This window comes from Prinia subflava, chromosome 8, assembly GCF_021018805.1.
Source record: "Prinia subflava isolate CZ2003 ecotype Zambia chromosome 8, Cam_Psub_1.2, whole genome shotgun sequence".
Classification (NCBI taxonomy): Eukaryota; Metazoa; Chordata; class Aves; order Passeriformes; family Cisticolidae; genus Prinia; species Prinia subflava.
The window spans coordinates 4,156,499-4,183,401 of record NC_086254.1 but is presented as its reverse complement, the minus strand read 5'-3'; the positions used below and the strand labels follow the sequence as shown (position 1 = coordinate 4,183,401).

The 26,903-nt window shown below is 48.4% G+C and overlaps 1 protein-coding gene across 2 annotated transcripts in view; it reads right to left on the bottom strand.

Moving 5' to 3' along the window:
* Positions 1 to 24,434, bottom strand: part of CAMKK1 (calcium/calmodulin dependent protein kinase kinase 1) — a 92,930-nt gene extending 68,496 nt beyond the window's left edge. Inside the window, exon 1 of one of the 2 annotated variants that reach the window (XM_063402437.1) lies at positions 24,342 to 24,434. The gene's annotated coding sequence lies outside the window, so the exon portion shown is untranslated. Of the gene's footprint in view, positions 1 to 24,175; positions 24,198 to 24,341 lie in introns of those variants that run through there. The other variant, XM_063402436.1, reaches the window with a different exon arrangement.
* Between the last annotated feature and the right edge of the window lie 2,469 nt (positions 24,435 to 26,903).

Below are 26,903 nucleotides of genomic sequence, written 5' to 3'. Positions count from 1 at the left end.
GATGCTAGTAAAAAAAAATCAGTGGCAGGGGTGGAAATTTTCAGCTCATCTCCACCCATCCCATTCTGGAAGCACCCAAAAGAGAATCACTTATTCTAAAAGTGACTAAGACATGAGTCATCTGATGAGTAAGCACATTGGCTCTGCAAATATTATTCAATCCATGACCATATCCGAGTCATTTCATTACCTAAATCATTTATCCATTTTATACATTAATGCAGTAGCACTCCAAGGCCAGGAAGAAGCTCTTGTTTCCAACACCAGGGTAATTGCAGCTTATCTTGTCCTGCTATGATAGAGCACTGCCAGGAAAACCCTGTGCTGAAACAGCAGAGCAAAACCTCATGGCAAGTTTGCTTATTATACACTGCTCCGAAAGTCAGCTTTGGAGGTGCCTCCAGCCTCAGCCAACACTTGAATTAAGCTGTACTGGCACCAGCCACTTGTGCAGCTCAGCACCCCAGCAAAGGCAAACACAGGTCCTGCTGCAGGCAGCAGGATGCCAGCAGGGCTCCGTGCAGGCAGTGCCAGGACTGCAGCCAAACGCTTTCAGCGTCCTCCTGTTACTCTCCCAAAAGCTCTCATATGAAGCTGCAAAAGCAGTAAGTCAAACCACTAATGAGGCTTAACTATCTCTCCATTCTGGAGGAACATGAGCACCTCACAAAGCAAAGATTTGCTCATCTTTACAAGCATCCTGTGGGATACGTTCACGGGCAAGGAACTGTGCTGGGGAGAAGATATATTTCCCAAGAATCCTTCTTAAGAGACTCCAATAGATACCTTGATGGCATTTCAATGCTAGCTTAAGATCCAACAGGAGATCTGTGGCTGATGTTCCTCTGCCCTCTTCCTAAAATCCTGGAGAGCACATCAGGGAGCAGGTCTGGTCTGTCCTTGGAAAGCCCCTCACACCTCAGCCCCAAGCACAGCAGCAGGGATGCAAACAGCCTGGGCACCCCCTGAGATGATGAGTTTGTTCAGCCTGTTTTACAGCCCACTGCACAACCTTTCCTCAGGGCTGCTGCTTTCTCTGTGTTCCATCAGCACAGCACAAAAAGTACACTTGTAAGTGGAATAACTTCAAAGGACTAATTTAAGTTGTTCCACACCATTCCACTGGCATCACACTATGACCGCTGTCTTGATATTGCACTTCCACAGCTTTAGGTTTTCTGAATATTTTAACAGATTTACAGGAGAACACAGACAGGGTTTTCACCTGAATGGCCAGCCCTGTGAGCATCTGCCTTTACATAAACAAGGGTAAAAGAATAGATTTCTCACCAGGGGGTGAAATTGCAATTCACCTCTGCTGGACTATATATTATCAGTTGCCACCACCCACCTGCTTCCTCCGTGGAGCCAAGGCTGCTCTGCCTTCATTATTCCCTTTGGCACTGAGGAAAACTTTTCATCCCTTTGCTCTAAATCCAGTGACCACAACTCAACCTCTCACAAAGGTCAAATGACAGGACTTAATCCCATGCACACAGTGAGCCTTGGCTTCACAGCTGCCGTGCTGGTGTGGCAGGGATCTTCCTTGCCTGAAATATTAGATCATGTCTGCCCACAGCTCCTGACCACCTTCCCACATCCCACCTCTTTCCAAGAAATTCAAGTTCACCACAAACTAATCTGCTAAAAGGGAAGAAGACCCACCTCTGGAAGTTGAATGGAAGACAGCCCACACAACAGGCTGGCCTGAGGATGAAGAGACTGCACACAAAGCAACAGCCCAGAAAAGGTTTGCTGTTACCACAAAGCAGCAGGTGCCAGCACTGATGAAGGAGGATGAAAAGGCTGAAAATCTCCACAAAGGCTCCTTACAGCTGCCTGCAGCTGCAGGTACAAGATGAACACGGGATAAGCTGGTTTTCAGCACCATTACAGCAAACACCTGTGAAGCTGCAGTGGGCTGACACTCACCCCCAGAGGGTTTGGATGGAGGTCCCTGCACTGACAGCTCAGCTGTGACCACAGCCCAAAGGGCAGAGCTGCAATCCCACCAGCACATCACCATCCATCACTCCCCACGGCGATCCAATCAGATGCACCAAGAGTCTCCAGGAGGGAGGAAAACCCAAGAGCCTTCGAGAAGAGTGCCCAGCAGCTCCAACACAAATCCACTTCACACTGAGGCAAGCACAGCCCCTCTCTCTCATGCTAAAGGCATCCTTCAAAATGAAATTACCATGTCTTCTGCCATGCCTGTAGCATCGTGAGATCTGTCTGGTCCCTACTGGGATGACTGCTCTGTGTGTCTGCCTCTGTCCAGCCACTCTCCCAAGCACTTGACAGGGCAGCAAGACTTCACTGGCCTCCTCCAGCTCCCCTGGCCATCACTCACTGGCTGCTGGAGGACTGCAGACCAGCATGGTGCCATAGCCCTTTGAATTTATGCCTCTGGAACTGGAAAGGGAATTCAAGGACAGATAGATCCTCTGAGCAGACAAATAGCTGTACCTTGGGGAAGAGAGAGGCAGGTAGAAAGGAGCTTAGTGTTTTCCTTAATCCCTTTCTCTGGGAGTTCTCTACAGAGGTCTAAGGATGGTCTCACCTCTGCAAACCCTTCTCCTCAGCAGTTTGCATCCAGCCCATGGACAAGGCAGGACTGTCCCCAAGCAACACAATGCCACAGCTCCTTCCTGGCCATGCAATTCAGAGGGAAGCAAAGAAGCAGCAGGAAAACACCCTGGGTAAAACACTTTATAAAGACCATCAATTACAACCACACCCATTTCAAGCTAAGGGTTTCATTCTGCACAAGTCCCAGAGAGGTTACACACTTCACACAGATTTCTCAGCCCACCATAAGCACATCAGTGAAGTCAATAATGAGAGATCTCCCCACAGATGGATCTGTGTGCAGCCACCACCATCCTGTCCCACTGCTGGCACTGCATCTGCTCCATGGAGGGGCACTGACTGCAGCCAAGGCAACTCCACTGCCACTCTGCTTTAAATAACCAGAGCTCTCTGAAGTCATTAACTCATATAAACATTTCATGTCTGTTTAGGGAGCTCCATTTTTACAAGCATTCACACATGAAAAGCAATCACTGAGTGCATTCAAGAAGAGGTAGAATCAAGAGAGGAAGAAGCTTCTGCTATAAATAGTGGAACATTTCTTGTATTTTGTGCCACGCAGTCTTAAAATCCTGTTACCTTCAACATCTGCATCTTCACTTTATATGTTCTGCTTCCCCAAACTGCTGCTGTATTTTTCAGAAAGTCAAGCGAGCCAGAGCCTTTGTGGTCTGCCCAGGGGAGACTTGTCTGGCTAAAAATTTGTGCTCTTTCCCCTGCTTTCCCACCCTTCTCTCCTCCCTTTGCTATATCTTGACTTTTAGACAGTAAGTTTGAGTTAGGGTCTGTCACCAACCCTGTCTGTGTACAGCACCAGTGCCATCACCCAGTATGAACCATCAACAGTATAAATGCAAAATTCTGCTTGTACAGAGGCTGGCCCAAAGCTCATTGGAAAAACATTTTTCTCCAATAGCACATGGACCTGAGCCAGCATGAACAGAAAAGCATGATTTGCAAAGGTGACTATTTGGAGAATACAATCATGCAAAACCCTCATCCTCCATCAGAATGTCTTTGCACTTTCCAACAGAACAAAAAGGTGTGTGCACATGTACTGTATGTTTTTATCAAGTGCTTTTGACATAGGAAGCATTTTGATGCCATGGTGATGGGTGCATCTTGTAAGCCCTTAAACATAATAGACAGAGATAAACCTGAAGCCAATTAGGAAAACAGCACTGCTGTGCTTACATGATCCACAGCTACTCTGAAAGGGACAAAAATTTAACTCCTATGGAAAAGATCAAAACAAAAACCCAGATCCATTGTTAAACAGATTAATCAGACTCTTGGAAAGCTCATGGGGGATTGGGTTCAGTCTCTGCAGCTGTTATTAGCATAAGCCCTGTACAGCAGTAACAAAAGACCTGCCTAAGTCCCACGCTCCTGTTTACTTTGCAATGAGACTCTGCTTGGGCTCACAGCATTAAACATACACACTCTTAATTAAGGGGACAGGACAAGAGGAAGGAGTTGGCTGAAGTTTATATTGCAGCAAAACAAAACTCTTAATGGCCCTTTTTATAAGGGTAGGACTACCAGTATGGAAGGAAACAGAGCCCCAGTGCCAGCAACACCTTTCCTGATCCAGCAGAGTCTGGGCATGATGCTGTGCAGGGCCCCAGCCCAGGTACAGCAAGAGCCAGTCCTTTCCCAGGGAGATGAAGCCCTGTCAGGGACAGGGGAGAACCAGGGATGAGCACATGTAAAGTAAGGAAAAGCACACTTGTTGGCTGGAGCAAGCCTGGAGCAGATGGAGCATCATCCAGCTCAGGAGGCCAGACACAGCCACAGAGGGACTTAGGGCAGGAAGGCTCCTGCTCACAAGTGCAGCAAAGGTACAGCCAAGAGAAACCCCCTCAGCACAACTCCAGAGAGGCTCCCCACAGCTGCAGGGACTGCATGGGCCCCTCCTGTGCCACTGGCTCCCGTGAGAGGCTGCAGGGACCTGCTCTGGGAAATGGGTTAATGGCATCTGGAGTGAGAAGTCTCTGCAGGAGAGCACTCAGGTAAGCTGAGAAACATCCTGCACCCCTCGTTGGGGGTCAATCACATGCTTCCCAAAAATCCCCAGATTAGAATTAAATATGATGCTGCCACCTCCAGAACAAAAATTATTCATTCCATAAAAAGCATTTTCATACATCTCTCTTATGACTCTTCCATTCCTCTCCAGGCCCACTCACTCCTCGCCCGCAGAGGAGTCATTTGATGAAGGAACTTTTCTGATTGCAGCATTCTGCAAACTTTTTCTGTAGAAGGGTTAAAGGAGCATATTCCTGCAGGGATGGCCAGAGGAAAGGGCCTCTGGTTACAACAGTGACAGCAAGGGACAGGGGATTCCTCCCACTGCAGCTGAGCACGACATCTGCTTTGCTGAAGGCAGAGGTAGTCCTGCCACCCCTTCCACTGTGATTTTATCACACTGTTTTTCAAGATGTGCAGATCAGAACTAAGTAACTATCTTAACACACACTTCATGTGCTTAAGTCTTGTTACAGCTAAGCAAATGCTTAAGGACATGCATTGCTTCAGGAAGCACTGCTGGGTGGGATCTGTGTTTTGCTCACGACCAGGCTTCGCATGAATCCAAGAGGTTTTCCAGGCACAGCTCAGGAACCTGGGCAGGAATAGAGAGGTTGGTGCCTGGTCTCACATACAGTAACACCTAACAATGGGTGCAGGGGGCATGTGGAGCCAGCAGGCTGCTGGAGTGTGGCCTGAGAGCCCATGGATTCAGAACCAGGGGCATGGCTGAGGCAGGTAAAAGCCACTTTGTTTTTTCATGCACTTCTCTACTCCAGCCTAGAGGAGGAACCACTGCTGTAGAAGCAGGGAAGAAGCATTCTGGAAGTCCCTGCTGGCAGCCCAATGCTTGGGAGCAAAGTTTAAACTCCTGACTGCCATCACTTCATCAGACAGAGTCAGGCACTTTAACCCCACCTTGCTGCTTCTCCACAAACTGGAGCCAGCAAGTTTTGTGGCTGGGGCTGGAGGACTGAGCCATCCCTGAGCACCTCCCAGATCCCACCCACTTCCCCTGGTGCTTGCACCAAGTGCCACACTCTCACTTTCCACTGCTCCAACTCCCATTGTCCATAAATCAACTGCAGCACTTGCATCTCCTGAAACATTTAACTGGGACAAATGCCACTTTAGACTGCTGAAGCACTGCTTGGTGAAGACTACAAAGAGCCATAACACCAACCAAAAGATTTCAAGTGGTAATTAATCAGCTACAATAATAAATAATACATATACTTTCAAGTGTTTACTCATTTCCTGAATGTCTCCCATAAATATCTAACCAATAAAGCACACTTTGAGCAGTGGCACTTGTATCTTTTCCCTTCTGAGCTAACTCTGTGCTATTTACTTAAAATAGAAAATTCTTTAAGAGAAAGACAGGTTGAAAGGTAACAGAATTTTGGAAGTAGCTTGAGCATTCAAATTTGCTCTGAACAAAGAATACTTAATGCAAGTATTTAAACTTTTCTCAGTCTTACCTTATTTTATGGACAAAGTTTATGCACCTGTTTTAATCCACTCAGTCAGTAGGGTGGTGTACAGCTCTCCTCAGCAAGTGTCACATGTGATGCTCACTGGTGAGGCTGCACTCCTGCCAGGGCACAGCTGGCCCATGCAGCTTGGAAACCAGCACCAAGATAAAATCCTGACCCCAAAAACACAGCCCTAGAAACCTTCACTGAAGTACAGGAGCTTTGCTTTTCATGTAGATGGAATTTCTAGTTCAGGCTTTTGAAACAAAGTGTTGAGTTAAAAAGTAATATACAAGAAATTAGTGCAGATCTCCCCCCAGAAAAGGAAACCAGGGTTGTGAAAACACTGGAATGCTCTCCACAGCCTTTGGCATTTGCCATAAGTGGCTGGAAAAGGCCAGTGTCATTTGGCTCTTTGCAAGGTTTAAATGAGCTTCAGCCCTTTGTGGAGGGCTGGCCAGTTTGACAGGGCTTACCTTATGACAGTGACCTCCAGAGCCCTGAGGACACCCCAGCACAGTCAGGACCAAGAGCTGCTCATCCCCATCATCCTCCCAGGGAAGCTCCTGGGTCCCACACCAGCCTCAGTCTCCTCTCCACCACAGCCCAGGGACACTCAGCCATATTCACCCATCCCACAAGGGCTGACCAGACTTTTAAGCTACAAATTTATCAGGAAGGTACAAAAAACCTACCTTAATATTCCAGCTGGTACCTAATCCCTTCAACTCTCCTGGAGAGGTGCTTTTCATTTCCAAAAAGAACCACGAGTTAATGTTCTTGCCAGTGTCAGAGCAGCAAAGCCTCTTTTCACCGTGCAGGGCCCAGGTGACTGTCTCCAAGGGATTAGCTGTTACCACATTTAGTTCAGTAAAGGGTTTATCTCAGCCATGTTCACAAAGGCAGACTCTGCAGACATTCGCCGCCTGAATTCCTGGGGACTGACACCTTGAGCAGCCGCAAGGCTTGGAGCACACCCGGGAAAGGCATGGAATGGTAATGGGTAGGAGCAGGTAGTTTTTTACCCCTCTCCAGTGCAAGAAGCCAGGGCAAGAGACAGCTCTTTTTGAGGGATAAAGCCACTGTCAGCTGCCAGCCAAGGGATGACAGGAGGGTGAAGGAGCAGGAGGGGTGAAGGAGCCAGGGACAGGAGAGAGAAGATTTTCAAAGCCCTCCAGGCAGGCACCAAGTCTCTGTGCTGATGGTCACAGCAGCTGCTGTCAGGGACACGTGGTTGCCAAAACCATGAAATGTATTTCAGAGAGCCTCTGAAAAGTCCACAGGGTGAAACAACTGGACTTGTGCCACCAGCTTTAATCTGGAGCTCAGTGAGACTCTGCTAAGCACTGTGAACCAGCAGCAGGGCTAAGGGAGGGATTGGTGTCTGCAGTCACCTTGAAGGTTTCAGAGCAGACCACCATCCAAGCTCTTCTCAGACCACTGAGACCTTCCATCTAGGAAGAGGAATCATGTCCTAAAAACCTCGACTTTGTGCACCACTGTTCCCTTGGCATTGATCAAGCATTTTGATTCCTAACTTGCTGCCTGCTCCAACCTGAGCAGTGGCTCAAGTTTTTATTACTGCCAAGGATAAACACTGAAGCTTTAGGACTGCTTCTTAAACTGTTCACCAGAACAGAGGGAAATTCATATTTTCCCTCTTGCTCATTGAGAAAGCAGGCTGGGGTGGGGCTGGAAAGACTTACAAAGCCCTGGGATAAGAAATTCCACTGTGGTGCTGCCTCCCCCAGCTTGCAGTGGGCTCTGCTGGCATCTCACACCAGCTGGCTGAGCACTCAGTGCCTGCATCGTGCCAACACGGCTGCCTGAACCCTGGAGAGAGCTCTTCTAATGGCAATGTCAAGTGGGTGAACAAAGAAATATCAGAAAACAGGGCTGGAAGGAAAATGCCTGAAGATATCAGTGAGCGGGATATCACTGGGCACTTAGAAGAATGACAAAGGCAATTTTCACAAATGGAAGGGTGAAATAAAGGAGAAATGAGAGTGAAGATTGAAAACAATTTCCTACTGTTTGGCATGCTCTAAAATTAGGGCTGTAATAGATCTCATCAGCCAGCATTTATTTTCCATTCTGAAGACAAGAATTCAAATAAGCTGCAGCAAGTGAAGCACTTGCTTAGCTGAGCAGCAGACCTCGAACACAGGCAGCAGCACAAACCAGGCTGTTCAAACCCACCTGGGTCTTGCTTGGGATTTTCAAAAGTGAAAATTCAGGCTGGAGACTCACTTTCCTCGACCACATTACAACCCCACCAGTACAGACATGACAGAGCGTCTGGAGCAGGAGGGGACAGGCTGCCCATGGCAGAGATTTGCTGCGTTCGTACAACTGGAGGAGACAACTGAGGGAATCCCAAAGTTACACTGCCTGGAAAGGACCTGAGGCAACAGGTTACACACCATGCTTTGGGAATCCCCTGCTGTTAATTGTCCTGATGGCTCTCACAAGCCCTGCTCACCTGGCTCTGCCAGAGCCCTGAAGGGGCTGGGAGCCCCCAACAGCTCCAACATTTTGCTGTGACTGCCCAGGGGAGTTCAAGCTCACTCTGGGGACAGAGTTTGAGCTCTCACCTGGCTGAACTCAAACTCTGTCCCCAGAACCTGCACATGGGTCACCAGACCCCAGGTGGAAATGCTGGCACACATCTGAACCCCACCTGCTGCTGTGCTGATCTGCACATCTTGGGGACCAGGCCCACAAAGTCTGGCACAAACAAATGCTCTGTGGTTTTGAGTTCAAAAAGCAAACAGCCCATCTCTACAGGCCTCATCTTGCTCCTCCCACAGCTACACTCCCTCCTTCAAGCAGGCACACACATGTGAAGGTATTTTACACACAGGGGGAGTATGGACTACCAGGGACACACAGCAGTGCCTGGGGAGCTCTGGAAAAGCCCCCAGACTCAGCTGGGAGCAGCAATGGAAGCACTGATGTGACACACCCACTGCTCTTTCAAAGTTTAAGAACAAATCCCTGATGACAGAAGAGAACTGGCAGCATCACTCAGCTATGAGGTGTCAGAGATATTTCAAGCAGCCATTCCTGAAATATATTCTCATGCAGAAACCCAGAAAAAGTCACCCCCTCACTCCCCCAGCTGCCTCTCTTTGCATTACTGCTAACATGGATGTGACTCACTAGAGCTGGGTTTATATTAAACTCCTGAAACAGATTGTTTGGCTGTTATGTAAATCCAGTAAATGTTAAAACACCAGAATAAATCAGTCAGGCAGTTACCACTGCCAGTTCTCCAGAGACATCCAAAGGACTGATTTTTTTAAAAGATAGAGGTGGTAAGAGATGAGGGGGAAACAATAACAGCAACGACAATAGTAATAACAACAACTATAATATCACCACAGCCTTTCAGCACTTTTCAGGGAGAGCTGTGCCAGTGACTGCAGTGCCCCCACCACTGCTGATACCAGTGTCCTGCCCAGCCATACACAGGCAAATCCCCCAAATTCTGCTGTGCCCAGGCTGTGCAGCATCACCTGCACAAGGCACAAACTCTGTGGCAGCAGAAGTGCCTCCTTACCACGCCACCTGAAACAGCAATGCAACCTCAGGGGAGGTCAGTATGATAACACTGATGCTGGAGATAGACTTCAGCCATATCATGCTTTAAAATAAAATAAGCCCCAAACGAGGCATGAAGATTGTTCTTCACAGGAAGGAGGTTCTTCTTTAGGAGCTGCCTCTCTCCCATGGTGCAGAGGGCATTTGCCACTCAGAGAAGTCTCCTGCTCACAGTGACATCAGCAAGCCAGCACAGGAACAGATTTTAAAATTTGCAAACACAAGTGTTTTTACCCGAAACCTGACTCCAGGTTTATAAACAGTCTATGGGCCAAAGGATTAGTCAGAAAAATTATCTGGCAAATAATCTGCAAGAATAAGCAAAACCAGAACATATCACCATCTGCTCACGGGTAACTCCTAAGGCAGAAATGAGGAGCCTTCAAATTAAAGCCTTCACTTTGTAATTGTTGATAACCAGGCCACTGCACTCAAAATGCTCCCATAGCTACATTAGCAACCAGAAAAGGAAGCAGACAGAAATTAGGACCCCAAATTTTAGTTGTAGTGTAAAACATTTTGGCTGAACTGCCACTTGCATAGGCTACACAGCTCAGACCAAGCCCATACTCAGCTTCAAAAGCAAGTGGAACCTGTGGGTCTCTACAAATGTGAGCCCCTCTGGGATTTCCACACCACTGGGCACATCTGGACAGGCACATCTGGGCAGGACACAGTGACCTGCCCAGCCCATGCACCGGCGGAGCACAAGTTACAACTGCCCTGGAGGTAAGACTGCAGAGCAGCATTATCACAGCACTGAAATGAAGAGATCTCCGAGCTGTGTTTAATTAAACATAGTCTGGGAAAGTCCCTGCTTTTGTTAAACACTGCCTAGAAAGAAAAGGGCTGAGTAATCCACCAATGGGGAAAAACACACTCTTTAGCTACAAGGTGTTATTATTATAGGCTTAATATCAAAATGGCTTGTTCAGCTTATTAGGCTGGAGCAAACACTCCCAGCCTTGGCAAGACCAATATTACAGCTCTATATTTCACACCTACATAAGCACTTGTATGGAGAGGAGTCTCCCATCTGGAGAGGGAAGGCATTGATTTGCACCAGGTTTCTGTGGCCCAGTAAAACTGGTCAGACAGACAGCAGAGGAGCTGTGTCTGTACTGGGCACCAGCAGGAACAGGAGCCTGCACTGCAGCAAGGACAGGGAAACCAGTGGTGGGAATTGATCACCCTGACTGGGGCCAGCAGCATCACAGTGGGTGGCTGCAGTAGCTCCACGCACGATGGCACAAGCACAGGCCATCAGGGCAACACTCCACAGGTCTCCTGAACTCTGGGGACACTGACCAGCACCATAAATCCAACACAGACCTCACGCCCTGGTTAACCCTGGACCACTGGCTTTCTCCTTCTGCAGAACAGAGGTGATCACTGACACACAGGGAAAAGGTTTGGGAGCAGAGGCTTGAGCAGAGCTTAAGTTACTGCTTCTGTGCCTTGGGGACAGCCCACCCCAGCAGCCAGGGACTGCTCTGTGGCTCTGCAGCACTCTTGGGTTGGTGATGCATTGCTGCCTCCAGCACCCACTCACCTGCCTGCAGGTGCAGCCAGCCCCAGGCTGACCCTCCACCTCAAACACACAAGCCTTTGCAAGTAATAAGTATGTGAGCCTTTCACGACACCAAGACATTTAAGGGTCTTTTTTGAATACTTGGTGCAGCAGAAGCTTTCACTTCTTAAGTTGAAAAACAAATCCTTTCGCTGTCTTTTATTTGTTAATTAAATGTGTTCATTGTATTCAGATCTCATTTTTTGTGCATAATGTTTTGCCCATCTGTTTGATTAAAAAAAGAACCCAACCACCCAGCTTCATTAAGCTAATTGGATGCATTCAGCCTTTGGTTAATATTCTGAAGTAGTTTACAATTATTCTCCCCAGTTATTAAATCTCCTCTGAGAATCTTATTTTCTGTACTAGACTCTTTATTAGCCAGCACTCGAGCTGGACTGCATTTGCCCACTCTTTACCCACATGCAGACATCCCACCAACTCCCTCAAAGGTTTGTGATTTAAGACATGGAGATAAATTTGTGCCTTGATCTGACACTCTTCAGCTCACCCTGACCTCAAAACAGAGCATCTTCCTCCCTCTAGGCAAGAGGGTTCAGCGCTTCAGGAGGATGATGAAGTATTAAAGAGAGAACTACAAATTCTGCATCCTTTGGGAGCTCCCATGTGAATACCAAGACTTTCCATGCTGAGAAAGAGCTGCAAGAGATGAAGCTTTCTCCACATGTACATTATGGAACTGTGACTGCTGTTCCCTCCTGAACCAGCACCAAGTTTGAGATGTAGGTCAAGAGCTTCTAGAAAACAAGCCAGCAGATCATTTATAGGAAAAGCCATACTGAGTCAAGCCATGTATCCACCCTGCCCTGATTTCTGTCTCTAGCAGTGGCCAGCAGTGGATGTTGGGAGGAGTGCTGCTGCAGAAACCAAGAGCTTAAAAATAGGTATAATAATGAGGAAAAGTTTAGAGTTTGGCCTCCTGACAGCACCTCCTGGCTTCAAGCAGTCACTCAGGGAGCCCTGACAGAACATCTCCGAATTTGTTACAACCAATCTGAAGCTGTTTTTTCAGTCTCCACAACATTGTAGGGAATTGAGCTCTGCAACATGACAAGCATTGTGCAGGAAGCATTATTTGTGCCACACCTGCCAGACAAACTGGGGAGTTCAGACATCCCAACACCAATTCTACTCATTGTCAGAGAGGATAAACCCCACACACCCCCACTGCCCATGACCACAGCCCAGGCTCAGCAGGAAGCCAGCACAGGCTCCCTGTACAGCGCTACAGGGCCAGGGAAGAAAATTATCTCTTCTATTTGCTTCTGCAGTATTGTTTGTATTTAAAGAAAACAGCCAGTTTTCATTCTCTTGTTATAAAAGGTGGTTACACTTGCAAGAAATCACTTGGTAGTAATTTAACGGAAGGAGGAAGAAATTTAGAGGTTGAGGCAGCTGTGATTTGACATGGGCTGACCTGGCACCTGAGGAGAACCTTAATGACATTTCCTTCCAGCCAGCCTGCTCTCCTTGGTTCACACTGTAATTAGCTTTCCCTTTTTGACATCCAGGCAGAAAGCCTAGACCACACTTGAAAATTTGGCCACATTATTACAACTTTTCAATAGCCTGGCAACAGCATCAATTAATAGAGCTCACTGCCCCACTGTGCTTAATGCTTTAAGAAAGGCAAGCTTTGGCTCAAAGAGCTTAGAATCAAAGCAGCCTTTAAAAACAGAGCTTAAATGTTGTAGTTTAACTTGGCAGGCAGGTAAACACCACACAGCTGCTTGCTCACAGATCCCTTTCCAGGAATGGGGGAGAGAACTGAGGGGGGGGGGGAAAGTAAAATTTGTGAGCTGAGATAAAAACAGTTTAATAGGACTTTAAAAGAAAAGAAAATAATTATTAACAATTTAATTAGAATATACAAACCAAGTGATGCACAATGCAATTGGTCACAGCTGCAGACCTGTCAGGCAGCTCTCCCTCCAGCTGACACACTGCAGGCGAGGTGGGATGATCCCCAGCTTTTATGGAATCTTATTCAGCTACAGTGAACAGCTCTGCAGCCCTCCAGAGAGGGGAGGCATGTGGGATCAGGCTTCATTCCCGACAAGCTCTGCCTGCCTCCCTGAATATGTGGCCTTCCCCTGGGGACACAGTCCAAATGAAAGAGGGAGCACCAAGAGCCGGGTCTGAGGTCCTGGGAAACATCAAACAAGCTGCTCTTCTGCAGCTCCCATCACCAGCAACATTTCTTGAACTTAGCCTTCAAGAGAAATCACAGTTGCCAAGGACTAACTCAGACTGCTCCCTATGTGCCACCAAGGAGTAGGTGAGCTCTGCTGCACATGCCTGAATCAAGAAATAAGCAAGGCTGGAAAATTAATGTTGTTAATCAAACTTGAAAGCAGTGCTGCCTCCCAGCCAGGGGTTACTCCAGATGTGCTCCATGTCCTGCATCGTGGGCTTTGGCTGCTTACTCCTCACATATGTCCCCAGCAGGGACAATGACCTTATCCATCTGTGAAAAGGTCATGGGTCCCAACAGGAAAAACACAAGGCTGCAGATTTCCAAAGGGACAATCCCAGTGCTTCAGTTCCCTGAATTCTTTTCTTTTCAGGCAGAATCCATCTCATGCCACAGACTCCAGTCCCATCCCTGAATGCCTGTCCAGAGAAACAGGTCAGTGCCTGTGGGAGGGGATGCACCACCCCAGGCAGCCATTTGGGAAGAAGGCAGCAGCCTCACAGGGAAAGCTGTCCCCCATTAACCCAAGCAATGCAAGGAGGCTGGGGCCATCTCCCTTCCACCTGATGAACAGTGTGATCCAGGGGATCTGTGCCAAAGCTGGCAACAGCAATAGCAGCCCCACAGCATTATGTAAACTATGGATTGCCATCCTCCAGTGAAGCCACTAACACCCACAAACCCAAAAATCCCTTCAGTGGTTTCTTCTTGGGATCAGCCAATGTATCAGACAGCCCAGAGCCAGGAAAAAGATGCACCTGACTAGGAGAGACCTGCAGCAGCACACAAACACCCAACAGAAGGGACACCTACCCTGAAATTTGCTCCTCTCACTCCCAAGCTTCGTTGTTTTTCTTAAGATTATGTCTGCAGCTAAATGAACACATTACAGCAGAAATTTTACTCTTAATTTGTCCCTTGGGTGTTTTGCTGACCCTACCAAGAACTATATTTAAATTAGCAATTTCCTGGCTAGACTCATTTGCAGTCCCTCCCCCTTGCTGCCTGTGCAAGTCTGGCCCAGAATCCAATTAGCTACTACCACCCTTTAAATCAAAGGAATTACACTCAAACAAGAAAAATAAAATTAAAGATTTTAATTACTCCATTATTATATGTCTAAATACTTACAATTCCCATGCTCTCTGGGAGGTGGTCTCGAAAGGCTAGAAAATGACAAGTTTCCAAAGCAGACAAAATTGCAGCCAGAACAAATAATTTGACAGGAGACTCTGCCCAGCCCAATCACCAGAGCATGTTTGGTTTGACACGCTGCAGGGCTGGATGTAGGACCTGCCTGGCACCACGGAAGGAGCAGCTGCTTCCCAGCACCTGTGAGAGGTATGAGGAACCCAAAGGCTTCCAGCTTCTCCCACAAAGGAGCACCTGCATTCCATCTGGTATTAATGGCAGGAATCTGCTCTCATCAGCATCAGCACCACCCTCCCCAATGCCTTGGAGGTGTTCTCATTGCAGCTTCCAAAGTAAAGGAACAGGTTTGGTTCTGAGAGTTTGCTGGTTCACACTGAGTCCTTGGCCAGCTTCAGCTGGTCCCAGTGACATCCAGCAGTGTTCCCAGCAGTCCCAGCTGTGCACAGGAGCCAGGCAAGGAGGATGTGGATTCCCAAGGCCGTAGAGCCCAGGGGAACAACAGAGAGGTGTTTGTTCCTTTCCCTGTCACATCCTTTAAGGCTCCAGGTTTTGCAGGTCAGGTTCCCAACTGTGTGATGCTGTGGATGTTCAGACTTGATAGTGGCCTCAGAGGACCTTCAGAGTCCCTTCTGGACAGGCTTTCCCACTCCCCTCCTGCTCACCAGCCTGTGCCCCAGCTCTTGGCTTCCTGCCTGCCTCCAGGAGGTGCTCAGCAGATCCCCCCAAATGCCTTGGCTCTGGTGAGTCTCCACAGGACTGTCTACCCAGGGCATGGGGCTGGGCTGGGCAGGAAGAGCTGTTAGGTTGGAAGACATCAGGAGAGCTGATGTCATTTGGCTCAAATTTTCCAACTACCAGCACTGCTCAGCTTGGGAGATGCCAGGGCTGCAGAAAGGTTCAGAGGAGGTCAGGACTTTGGAATAGCCAAAATGCTGCTGGAAATTGTGTTTCTCAATGTCAGCAAATAAGGAGTGGCTGGGATGAGTTTGCTTCAAGGTATCAACTGTCAGGACCAAACAAGCTTCAGCTCAGTCCATCCCAAGCAGTGCAGTCACCTGTACCTGCTCCAGGAAAGCACAGGGGCTTCACTCAGGCCCCTCAGGAGCCACACCTGCCACCGATCCAGGTTACTGCAGAAATCCCACAAAGGAACAAAACAGCTCCTGTGTTGGATAGCTCAGCCTCCTGAGAAGTGGAGCAGGAAGGGCTCCGTGTGAGGCACAGGCTTCTTGCCAAGAAAGCACAACAACAACGGCAGAGGCACCAAGTGATCCACAGGACACGACAGTGGAAGGGACAGCTCCAGAGAGGCCCGAGTCAGTATGTGTGAGTGGTGGGACAGGGATCGGCTACAGGACGGAGCACTGCCAAAATAAATGCATTAAAACACTACAATGCTCTTTCTTCATTGACTCCCCAACATCATGCCCTTCCTTTTGAGGGGAACAGATGGACATGGACAAGGCTGTCAGGCACTTTTGCAGAAAGCCATCAGCTAGGAAAACCAAATTCCCCAGGTGATGAGCAACTCCGAGCCATCTTCCCCTTCTTTTGCGGGCAGCTACACTGACAACTTGCAAAAATGCTCTGCAGAACTCCCTAACCAGTTTGATGGTGAAATGTCAGCACATTTCTAGGTTCATAAAAGCTGGGACATGGGAGGAGAGAGGAAAGGAAGGAGATTGATTGTCTTAGACGAAGAGATTGGAATGGATTTCACAGCAGGAGAAGGTTTCAGGGCAAGGAAAATTTTATTCATACCTGAAGAGCATGGAATATTAAAGACTCTGCGTTTCATTTCCTCCACAAGGCCTTTGCAGAATGAGACTCTCAGCACTTTGCAGTAACCACAAAACATCCTCAATGAACGCAGGTGGTTTTATCCAGCAAAACCTCAAAAATACCTTGGCATTGCAGCCATGGCCTCAGCAGGAGGCTGGTGCACCCACTGCATGGAGCAAGCAAGGGAGAGCAGGGAGAGCCAGGGACCTCCCTGGGATCCTGGGCAGGCACTGAACCAAAGGCAGCCCAGCAACGTGCTGCTTTTGGGGTCAAAGAGAAGACACCACTTTAGGTAACAGCATGCTCTGTGCACCCCCAGAGCATCTGCCATTTTTTGACTCAGATCTGGAGGCTTATTTTCCATTACTTTGGTACTTTGGACATTGTTATCACCTGGGCCTGATGCTGCACAGAGAAAATGCTGGTTCCTGCTGTGATGTTTGTGCTCTTAAAACAATGAACAATGAGGCAGGCAGGCAGATGTTTGGATGAGCACAAGGAAAGCTGTATTGGCTTTGTTCTTTCATTCCTTTGGTGGCTGAGAGGATGTGCCACAGAAGAATCAGTTCCCACACATGGGACAAACTCATACTGTCCTCTGGTATCTGTGATAATCATTCTGCATGGAAGACAGATCCAGTGGCAGTCAGGTGGTGCACAGACACTTTTCAGCTCCTTGGAAACAGCAAACGCTGAAAATTAACCAAAAATACCAGTTCCATTCTGCATTCAAACTTCAGTCAATCTATCTGGCACATCGCAGTGGACTCCCAGCAATTGCTATGAATAAAGCTTGCCTTTTCACCATTCTTCAAAGCAAATTACAAGCACTGCTCACATCAAATTGCATGAGAAAGGACAAAGCAGAAGCCTGATCAGAGCGTGGAAGCACCCTGGAGGAGATGGCTGATCTAACCTGGAAGTGCACATTAATAACACAGCTGAGAACACTGAAATTCATGCCCACTACTACCACAGGACAAGCTGAGCCACAAGACCTTGTTCTCACTGTCATAACAAATCACACCCTGCTCATGCAGTAACCCTATATCCCTGAGGGGACACGTTTCTGTTCCCCCTGCACTCAGCAAGGATTGGCCTCACAACCTGCACTTGGGACAACTTTCACTTTTCCAGCCCCATCCTTCAGCCTGGGAATGAGGTGCTGACACAGAAGGGCTAAAAGACTAATCTCGGGTCTGTTTTACACTCTGCCTGCTAGCCTCAGATATCATTAACCTTTGTCAGTCAAGCTGCCTGACAGCTACAGTAAGGTCAGTCCAGATTCCAGCATCAAAGCACCAGTGAGAGGTCAGCAGATGCATTTCCTGTCCTCATGCTGCCACTTGAAGCAGGCACACCATTAGCAAATAGACCCAAACCCTTGGTTCCAGCACAAATAATATCCCAGAACAGCACTACCCAGACAGCATTTCCAAAACCAGGTGTTAGGAAGTGTCAAAATTAAGACTTGACTCATTTAAGTGGTTTGCTTCCACCTATAATAATTTGTCATAGGAACACTGCACCAGGTCCTACTGTCTTTCAAGTACCTTGATTTCTTTGGCATAGGGTTACCACCTTCTATACATCACTAGTATCCAAACCCAGTTCTCCCTCCCTCCCAGCTTCTCCACACTGACCTGTAAGCACTGACAAAAGACAGGGGAGGAAGCTCAGAAGCAATAGAATACACCTCTCCAATGCAGCACTCAACTCATTGAGAGATAAATTCATCCTTTTTCTTTCATGCTACCATCAATCACTTCTCACACACTGCAGGAAGGAAGCCTCCTTCCCCAGTGGAGCTGTGGTTCATCCTCAGATCACATCCTTGCCAGGCTCCTAATGAGGAGGCAGCTCACACATCTTTCAGCTTCTTGTCCACAAACAGTCAAGACTCCATGGGCTAGGCTGGAATGAGGGAGAGGGAGGGTCTGGTAGCAGATACCCAGCATGAAGCAACAGCTACAGACTCTTCTAGGCAGGGGTCCCTTTGAGCATCCCAAATTCTCTCTGAGACCACGTTAGAGCACACTAAGGCCACCAGCTGCATCCAGCACATGAGGAGGTGCAGGGGCAGGAGAAAAGCTCTGGCAGTGCCTGTGTGTTGCCAGTACCATGGTGAGTAAGCACAAAGGCAGGAGGTGGCTGAGAGTAACTTTGACAGAGCTGGATGCAACAGCAGGACAGCGTGGGAGCTGTGATAATTACAGCCAGCCTCAGGTAGGTACACACACGCACACACCACTCTGAAAAGCTGTGCTGGCTTTTTTCTTTTTTTTTTTTTTTTTGCTACTGCTGCTCAATTCCTTCCGCTTTATCTACTGTGGATGTGACAGCCTCCAGCTGTGGGCTTCAGAGGGCTGTGCCCATGTTATTTGTGTACAGCAAATCCATCCTCAGCAGCTCTTTTGGGGGTTTAGGACTCATTTCTGTTCCATAGAATGGAAATCTGAACAACTGCTGGGAGTGGGAGAGGGGAAGAAGAGACAGGCACCCACAATAAAGTCTCATGACAGCAAAATAGTCTTTGAGTTAATAAATACACGCTACAAAAATTAAGCAAAACCAAGACAAACCAGGGAGTGGGTGGTCTGAGCTCTGCTGCACTCACAAGACTGCAAGACAAAATTGTGACCAATCTCTGCAGCAGAGGCACAGCTGAGGAACACCAGCAGGAGAAGAGCAGCACCTGAGTGGGAGCACTGGTCCAGCACAGCACTGAACGGTCACACACAGGCACCACAGTCCAGGTCACCAGGGTAGGATGATCCCACATCCCTTGGTACCACTGATTCACACTCTCACCTCAATCCCAGTCACACATACAACACCATCACATCCTCAGAAAGTGTTATTTAGCCTGGGTTTCCCCAGAGCTTAATGCTCTGTCCTCACAAGGTCACAAAATCACAGTGTTGCTTGGCTGAGAAAAACAATCAGCACACCCCAAAAACATTCATGGGATATTGCACAGGAACTGCAGGCTTCAGGGATCTGCTCTTCCACCTTGGCACAGGGCTCTGTGCTTAATACAGGCCCCTTTGCCCCATCTCTGCTCTGCAACGACTCCCACCAACATCCCAGCTCTAAAAAGGATGGGACTTAGTCCTCACTTATACTGCTGTGAGTGAGTGGAAACCACTGGAGACAGGGAATTGCAGAAGGCAGGAAAAATGTAAGGCCTTGAATTTGGCTCCACTGCCCTCAGGGAAGCAGCTGCCACTGGGCACCAGTACCAGCAGCATGGAAAGATGAACTTCCATGGCTTTTCTGCTTGTCCAAAGCATACACATGGCTGCTGTGCAGAGACTACAGCACAGGAACAGGGAAAAGGAGAAGCATGTCTGCATCTCAAAGACACATATTCAAGTGCTGCTCCAGAACATCACAGCTTTGCTGCTTAGACTCACACCAGAATAATTAGAGCAGTCACTGTTAACCAGCTAACAGCTTCACCATCAACTCTCTGAACAATACTGAAGAAGCCATCACAACATTTCACAGCCAATACTCTAGAGAAACACTCAAATCACCCCAGACACAAGCAGCCTAAATTAATCCCACACGGATTCTAGCAAAGAGAACTGCAACTATTTCAGCAGTACTCACCCAAAAATAACGCCTTCCCAGGGCAGCAACCCAAAAGAAACAAATCTTAAAAAAACCACACCTTATGCACAAAGCATGACTCAGCTCATGCACTGGATGACATCAAGAAATAAAACACAAGGGTTCATACTTGGCCAGGTTCACTCCCTAAACCAGCAGCTTTGTGGGATATGAAGCTCCCAGCTGCCATGGGACAGCTCTGCCCTTCAGCTGCCAGGCTCAGCCTACTGAGAAGCTGTGTCCTCAAAAGGGTTTGGGCTTTCAGGAGAACTCCCCTATCTGGGGACACCAGCACCTGAAAACAACAAATAAAATACAAAATTTCTCCAATGTCAGGTACTTGACAGGTATGACATTTGTGCTTCTCCCTCTGTTTCTATCCATACAACTCGTGTCAAAAATATAAAACAAAGTGAATATCTAACAGGTATAGATATATTATAAAATAGGTATGAATATATAAAATAGATAATAAAACTGAAGAGTGCAATGAAACACGAAAATCTTCATAAAAACTTAAACCAGCAGAAAAAGTGACCAACAAATCCAGGCTGCAAATTCTTAAGCAAGTTAGAACTGCAAGTTCTGCAGTCCTTGACTGCACCTCAGCCTCAATGACGCAGTCTATAAAATCTTTCTCTGTGATTAAGGACTCAATCTGTAAAGTCACCACCTATGGCCAAATACACAAGCCTGAGAAACATCCCTGTTTCTGAAGGGCTGGAACACATGTACTCACACCTCACCCACCACCACAAATCAACAGCCACCCTCCCACACATGGATGAAAATCACTGTAGCTCCTTCCCACCATACCATGTTTCAGATTACTATCCTTCTCCAATTTATCAGTTATTAGTATCTGTTCTCTTTAGAAGGTTTTAGATACTTTTCTCCAACCATGTTAAGCTTAACCACTGTCTTAATTAAAATTACATGCTCAATCACATGGCATTTTTTGGTATCATTCATTTACTGGTTGTACCTGATACTTTATCCATCACCAATATCCCATATCAATCATCAGACCTGCCTCTATGTCTGCGTTATGTCAACAATTGCTTTGCACACTTCAGTCATTCCCACAGCCAGCCACACACATTCCTTTTTCAACCACATAATTTTGGTGACTGGGTCACCCTCCTCCATGCTGGATGTTTGCTTCTTAAAGCAAGTGACATCCCGTGCCTTCCCACCCTGCAAATAAAGGAAAAAAGTACTGAAAATCAGAGGCACAACCATGAAGACAAAGACATGAGGGGAAGAATTTTTACAAGGGTTACTGAATACCTGGTTGTCCTCAGAAGAGTCTCCGCTACAGTTTAAGACACAAGCCAATAAGATTTTACCTCATACCAACTCTCTACTTGGCTTTTACACTGACAGCTCAGGCCTTGATGAAGGAGTAACTTGTCATCCCAAAGATGAAGGAGTAACTTGTTTCTTTACTCTTTTTCAGCAAAGGGATGGCTCAGCTTCCTGAGCCTCCCTCTCCACCTGCCAAGCTGCAGCAGTGGCAGGGCTGAGTAGCAGAAAGCATCTGCCAGAGGCTCTGCAGGAGGAGTCTCCCCCATCCCAAGTTAGAGGCAAAAATTCTAAAAAAACCCAAAACTTCTGCTTCCCCATCCTCCTTCCCACTCAGGAGAGCTCCTACTATAGCCTGATGCTGCCCAAAGCTGGGCTCTGCTGCTGACTTGACACAAAACATTTCCCTTTCACCTACTTGTGTTGCTTAACTCAGCACCCCCACAGGGCCCTGGAACCAAGGGAGATCTCTCACGTAGGCAGAACCTGCCTCCCCTACACCCAGCCTTTGTCAGGGCTTTGAGCAGCTGAACCTCAACAGGGCACGTGGCCATCACCCACCTGTGCTTTAGGGCACTAAAGGGTATCCTCCCTCCAGCATCTTCCCAAGGCAGACTAATTGCACACATTGATTTCAGATCCTACCAAACTGCCTTCCACAGCTCCAGCACTCACAAAATCCTCACACCAAGCTCTTTACCAACACACATCCCTTATCCACTAGCTTGGTGTGCCTGGATTTTCCTCTCTGCCCCTTGGCCTGGCAGATTCCTCCTCTGGAGACCAAAACCAACCTGCTAAAAGCCATCCAGCAACCTCAGCCTTTTCCTGAAGCCTCTTACAAAGGAAGTTTCTCCTTCCCCTGTCCCTAGGCAGCAATGACTCTATAAAGGCTCTCTAAGGTCAGCATTGACACTGAAGAGAAGATTTGGCTTTCAGACAAAACTATTCTTTCCATAGTTCATCAGAAAGTGGCACAAATACAGGGTTAACACATCCTTCAGTAACTTCAGGGAACAAATATCAACAAAAAGAGATGCTCTACCCTGCAAGCAGAGCCTTGCAGGCTGAAGCAGAATGACACAGCACAGTGCCACCTCTTCACACCCAGCCAAGGTCTAAACCACGGAAATTTTTGTCGTGACACTGCCTAAATAGTGCTTCTTGCTCCAGCAAAGAGAACACTGTGACACCATCCTTCTAGACATCCCCTCTGCTGCAGGCTGAGGACATTCCTTCTGCAGCCACCCTACAAGAGCCCAACACGGGAAGGGAAATCCCACAACACCTTCCCAGCAAAAGAAAAGCTGGGCCTTGAAAATCTAGCTGGTGCAAGGACAATTAATTGTATCAGGCAAAGACATTTAGGGCTTAATGAACACATTAATTAGAGAGCACAGAGCAGCAGCACAGGGTTTGAAAGCCATGACAGAACTACAGCACATTCTGGTTGTGTGGAGTGATGGGGAGACTCACTACTCTCTGAGGCAATGCCAGGACAGGTGAGGTCCCCTTGCAGCTTTGCTCCAGAAGCACCTGCATGGGCAGCTCTGCCCACATTCTCTGAGCCAGGAGCTGTCCTGGGAGCACCCACACATACCCTACTCCAACCCACAAGAGTCATCCCAAACTTAAGGAGAAATAGCTGGAGACAGCTCCAGACAGAAGGCACTTCACGCCAGGGAACACAGCTTCCCTCAAGGAAAGAAATCTGTTGGGACCCAGTGACCTGGTACCTGCTGTGACTTAAAGCCCAGCCTTCAGACCATATCAAACCATGACATGCCTGAACTCCTTGCTGGAATGATAAAAGCCTGGTGCTTACGCTCCTGGTTGCTAAGATCTGACCTCCATGCAAAAGCCAAGGGAGGAAGCCCAGGAAAGCAAATTTATTGCTCTGCCTGGAGTTTAATCCTGTTCACACCAGGCACCCCAGCCCAAGCACAGGGCTCGCATAGCAAACCATGCACAGGACGTGTTGGAGCACAGCCCCAGTATGCTGGCTTTGGTTTTTCTCTTCAAGTAAATGAGATAGTTGCTCTCTGCTTGCCTTATCCTGTTTCGGAAGCAACACTTCAAAGCCATCCCATGTCAAACTCTAGAACAAACTGAAGCTGCCAGAGATGCCTCACAGGGAGGAAGTTAACACATGATGGGAAGCTCGATGAGGAATTGCAGACTACTGTAAACAGAACAGCAACAGTTTCCTATTAAACAAAACACTTTCCATTAAGATATAACCACAACAGAATGGTAATTTTACCATCATCAGAGCAGCTGCAGAAAGTGGTATCATTGCAGGATCAGCAGTTTTCCTTGTTCACAGCACACAGGCCTTTGGGAGCAGCAGGTTATTGTCCATCAGAGCCAAGGTAAGCAGAGAGGAAGATAAGCCCCTCTCAGGCCAGCCTGGCTGCCAGGTGTGCGCTCCGACACACGGCCAGGGCAGGACAGCTCAGGCCAAGGCACCGACCCACGAGAAAACCCAAACTTTGAGGAGCTCAGGCTGATCCCAAGGGCAGCAAGGAGCAGGGTTAGCGAGCGTGACAAACCTGCACGGAGCTCACCGCACTTCTCACCTTCTTATCTGCCCCCTCGAGAAAAGGGCGAGAGACGGCTGGCACGATGGTCAAACCGCCCAAAATCCCAGCTTTCAGAGGATGTTTGTGGGTTTTTTCCCTATTTATTTCTGAGCTCGGTAAAATCATCACCTCCGGAGCTGCAGCTGCCGGGCGCATCCCCGGCCGCGCCGCAGCGGCGGCTCCCGCAGCTCGGGGGATGCGGCGGCTGCCCGCGTCCACCCGCACCGACACCCGCACCCCACCCGCGTCCCCTCACCGGGACGCTGCCCCGTGGACTGTCCCCACAGGCTGTCCCCTCCCCGCTTCACGCGCCACTTGTCGCTATCTGCCGAGGGGCTCGCAGCCCCGCGGACGCAGTGTGTGTGTGGCGGGAGGGGTCCGTTCGCGGGGGTCGCCCTGTCCCGTCCCCGGGGGCCGCTCACCTGCCCGCGGCGCTGCCGCCGGGTCCCGCCGGGTCCCGCCCGCCCCGCGGCGCCGCCGCCGTTCGCGCCGCCCGCCCCGCCCCGCATTGGCCGCGCCCCGCCCCGCTCCGCCCGCGCCCGCGCCGCCCATTGGCTGCAGGCGGCCGCGCCTCCCGGGGCGCGCGCGCGTGTGGCCGTGAGGGAGACTGTGGGGTGGGGGCCGTCAGGGGGTTAGGGGGAGCTGGGGTTTGGGGCAAAAAAGACCAAAAAAAAGAAAAAAAAAAGGAAAAAAAGAAAAAAAAAAGCTTTTTTTTTTTCGTGCGGTGTCCAGCCAGAAGCGCATCTGGGGTGCGGGCTTTTGGGTTGAAACACGGGGCTTTTTGCTAATCACAGAATCAGCTAATTTGGGAAAGACCTCTGAGATCGTCCAGCCTGTGACGGAACAGAACACTGAGAGCCGCGTCCAGGGAAAATGACACCCTCATCTCCCTAGGCAGCTCGTTCCAGTGCCTAATCACCCTTTCTGCGAAGAAATTCTCCCTAAATACTCCGTGATATAAATGATCAGGGAAGGTGGCACTGGCACGATGGAAGTGGAGGGCCCGCCGGCCCCGAGCTGAGGGAGGAGCCCAGGATCCCGGCACACTGCTGTCCCCTCACACAGGCTCTGTAGAGTAGTAACACCCAACCCTGACCATATACGCTTCCTAAAGTCTTGCAGCGATGGGGAGAAATGCCACACACCAACTAATCCCACTGCTGTTCTTCAAGGAATTCCGGCAAGCAGATGCCCTCTTTGGTTTGACTCATATTTTGGCTTTATTTTTCCCTCCCACTCTCTTTTACCTTCTTGGCTCGTAGTGGACTGTACCCCTGGGTCGAGGGGTTCCCACTGCACCCAGCAGTGGGATTCATGGAGATGTTGATTTTGCAACAAGTGACTTGTGGCAGGACTCGGTGGGCTCTGTGACTCCACTCACAGTCAAGGTCCCCGCCAAGAGTCTTGGATTTAGCCAGAGAGCTAAATGGATTAAATCCACATCCTGACTCAACCCACTGCAGACTGCTGCTCCTTCCTGCTGTGACAACAAGCAGATAGAAATGCCTGTGCCTGCTTCCAGTGAGTCTCAAATAATCCTCTGCTTTGGAAACAAATTAATTCCTTACCATGGGTTTTATAACTCGACATAACATATTAATAATGCATCTTGCGGTTTACTACCAACTTTTCCATCTCAAAAAAGCTTCCCCTGTTGTCACTGTGTTGAGAGAAGTATCAAAACGTAATTAAGAGGCACTATTCATTAAAACAGCAAAGTCATCTTGTAAGGCTAGCAAAGAGCATGATTTTTTTCATTTGCTCATTCTGTGGGTATGTTTATTATAGTCAGCCACAGCCTGCTGCTATTTGCTATGTGCATCCAAGTCTTACTTTTCCTGCAGAAATGTGCTTTGTCACCCTGGCTGGTCACAGGCAGCTGAGCAACTCTCTACAGATGAACAGGTTTATTCAGGGCTAATACCCTTTCACTTCCATCTAAAATATTTGTGCATTCTCTTTACCAATTTTCAGTCAAAACCACTTGGAATTGAAATGTTATGTGGCTCAAATCTTGACTACTAAAGAGTTGCTACATTCAGTGAAACGATTCCTGTTAGAAAGCTACAAAGGGTTGTGCTTCCAGCTCATCACAGAGAAAACCCAGTAGAGATCTTCCATGACCAGGAAGCACTGGGGCAGTGAATTACTCTTGGGGCAGGTGAACAACAGCATGATAACCAGTGAGAGGATGGCAGAGCCTGCAGCATTTTAGGGTAACCAAAGACATGTACATGTGGCACTTAGGGACATGGTTTAATGGCAGTGTTAAATTTGTAGTTGGACTTGATGACCTCAGAGGTCTTTTCCAACCAAAATGATTCTGTGACTGTAACAGCACAGCAGAGAGTCCCATCTCCTTAAATCTGTGCTTCCAAAGCTGTTGGGGTCTTCCAGCAGCTCTGGATATTAGCTAATGACACTGATTAGACATTATCTCAAGGCAGCCAGCAGCCTGAGCCCCTGGGCTGTGTGTTTGCCATGGTGGACTCTCAGGAAAAGTAAGATAAGCCCATGAGCAAAAGGAAAATGTCCTCCCAGCCTTGACTAAAAGCCCCTAGCAACTTCCTTGTTGGCTGCCTGGGAGTATGTGCCCACGACCCAGGAGTGTGCCTGTGCCTGAGCCTGTGGAGGGACTGTGCTCCTGTGGCTCCAGGGCATGAGAGATGCTCTGAAAGACAATAACATGTAAGCCATAACTGTTTCACAAAGGCTTTCAATTCAATCAAGCAGGGCTTGCTCATGCAGGGCCAGCTCAGCTTCTCCTGAGCAATGAGTGAGCCTTTCAGCCTCCTGCTCCTCTTGTCTTAATTACACTGCTGAGGAGGTTTTGCAAGGGTTTCAGAAGGCATTTGGACTGATTCATTTGGCTGTGAGATGTTTATGAGACTCTGGTTGTTTGGAAAGTGCTGATATTTGTCCTCTAAAAATCTGCCTCTGTTAGCACCAGGCAGTTTAAACCACCAGTGATGTCTGAAGCATAG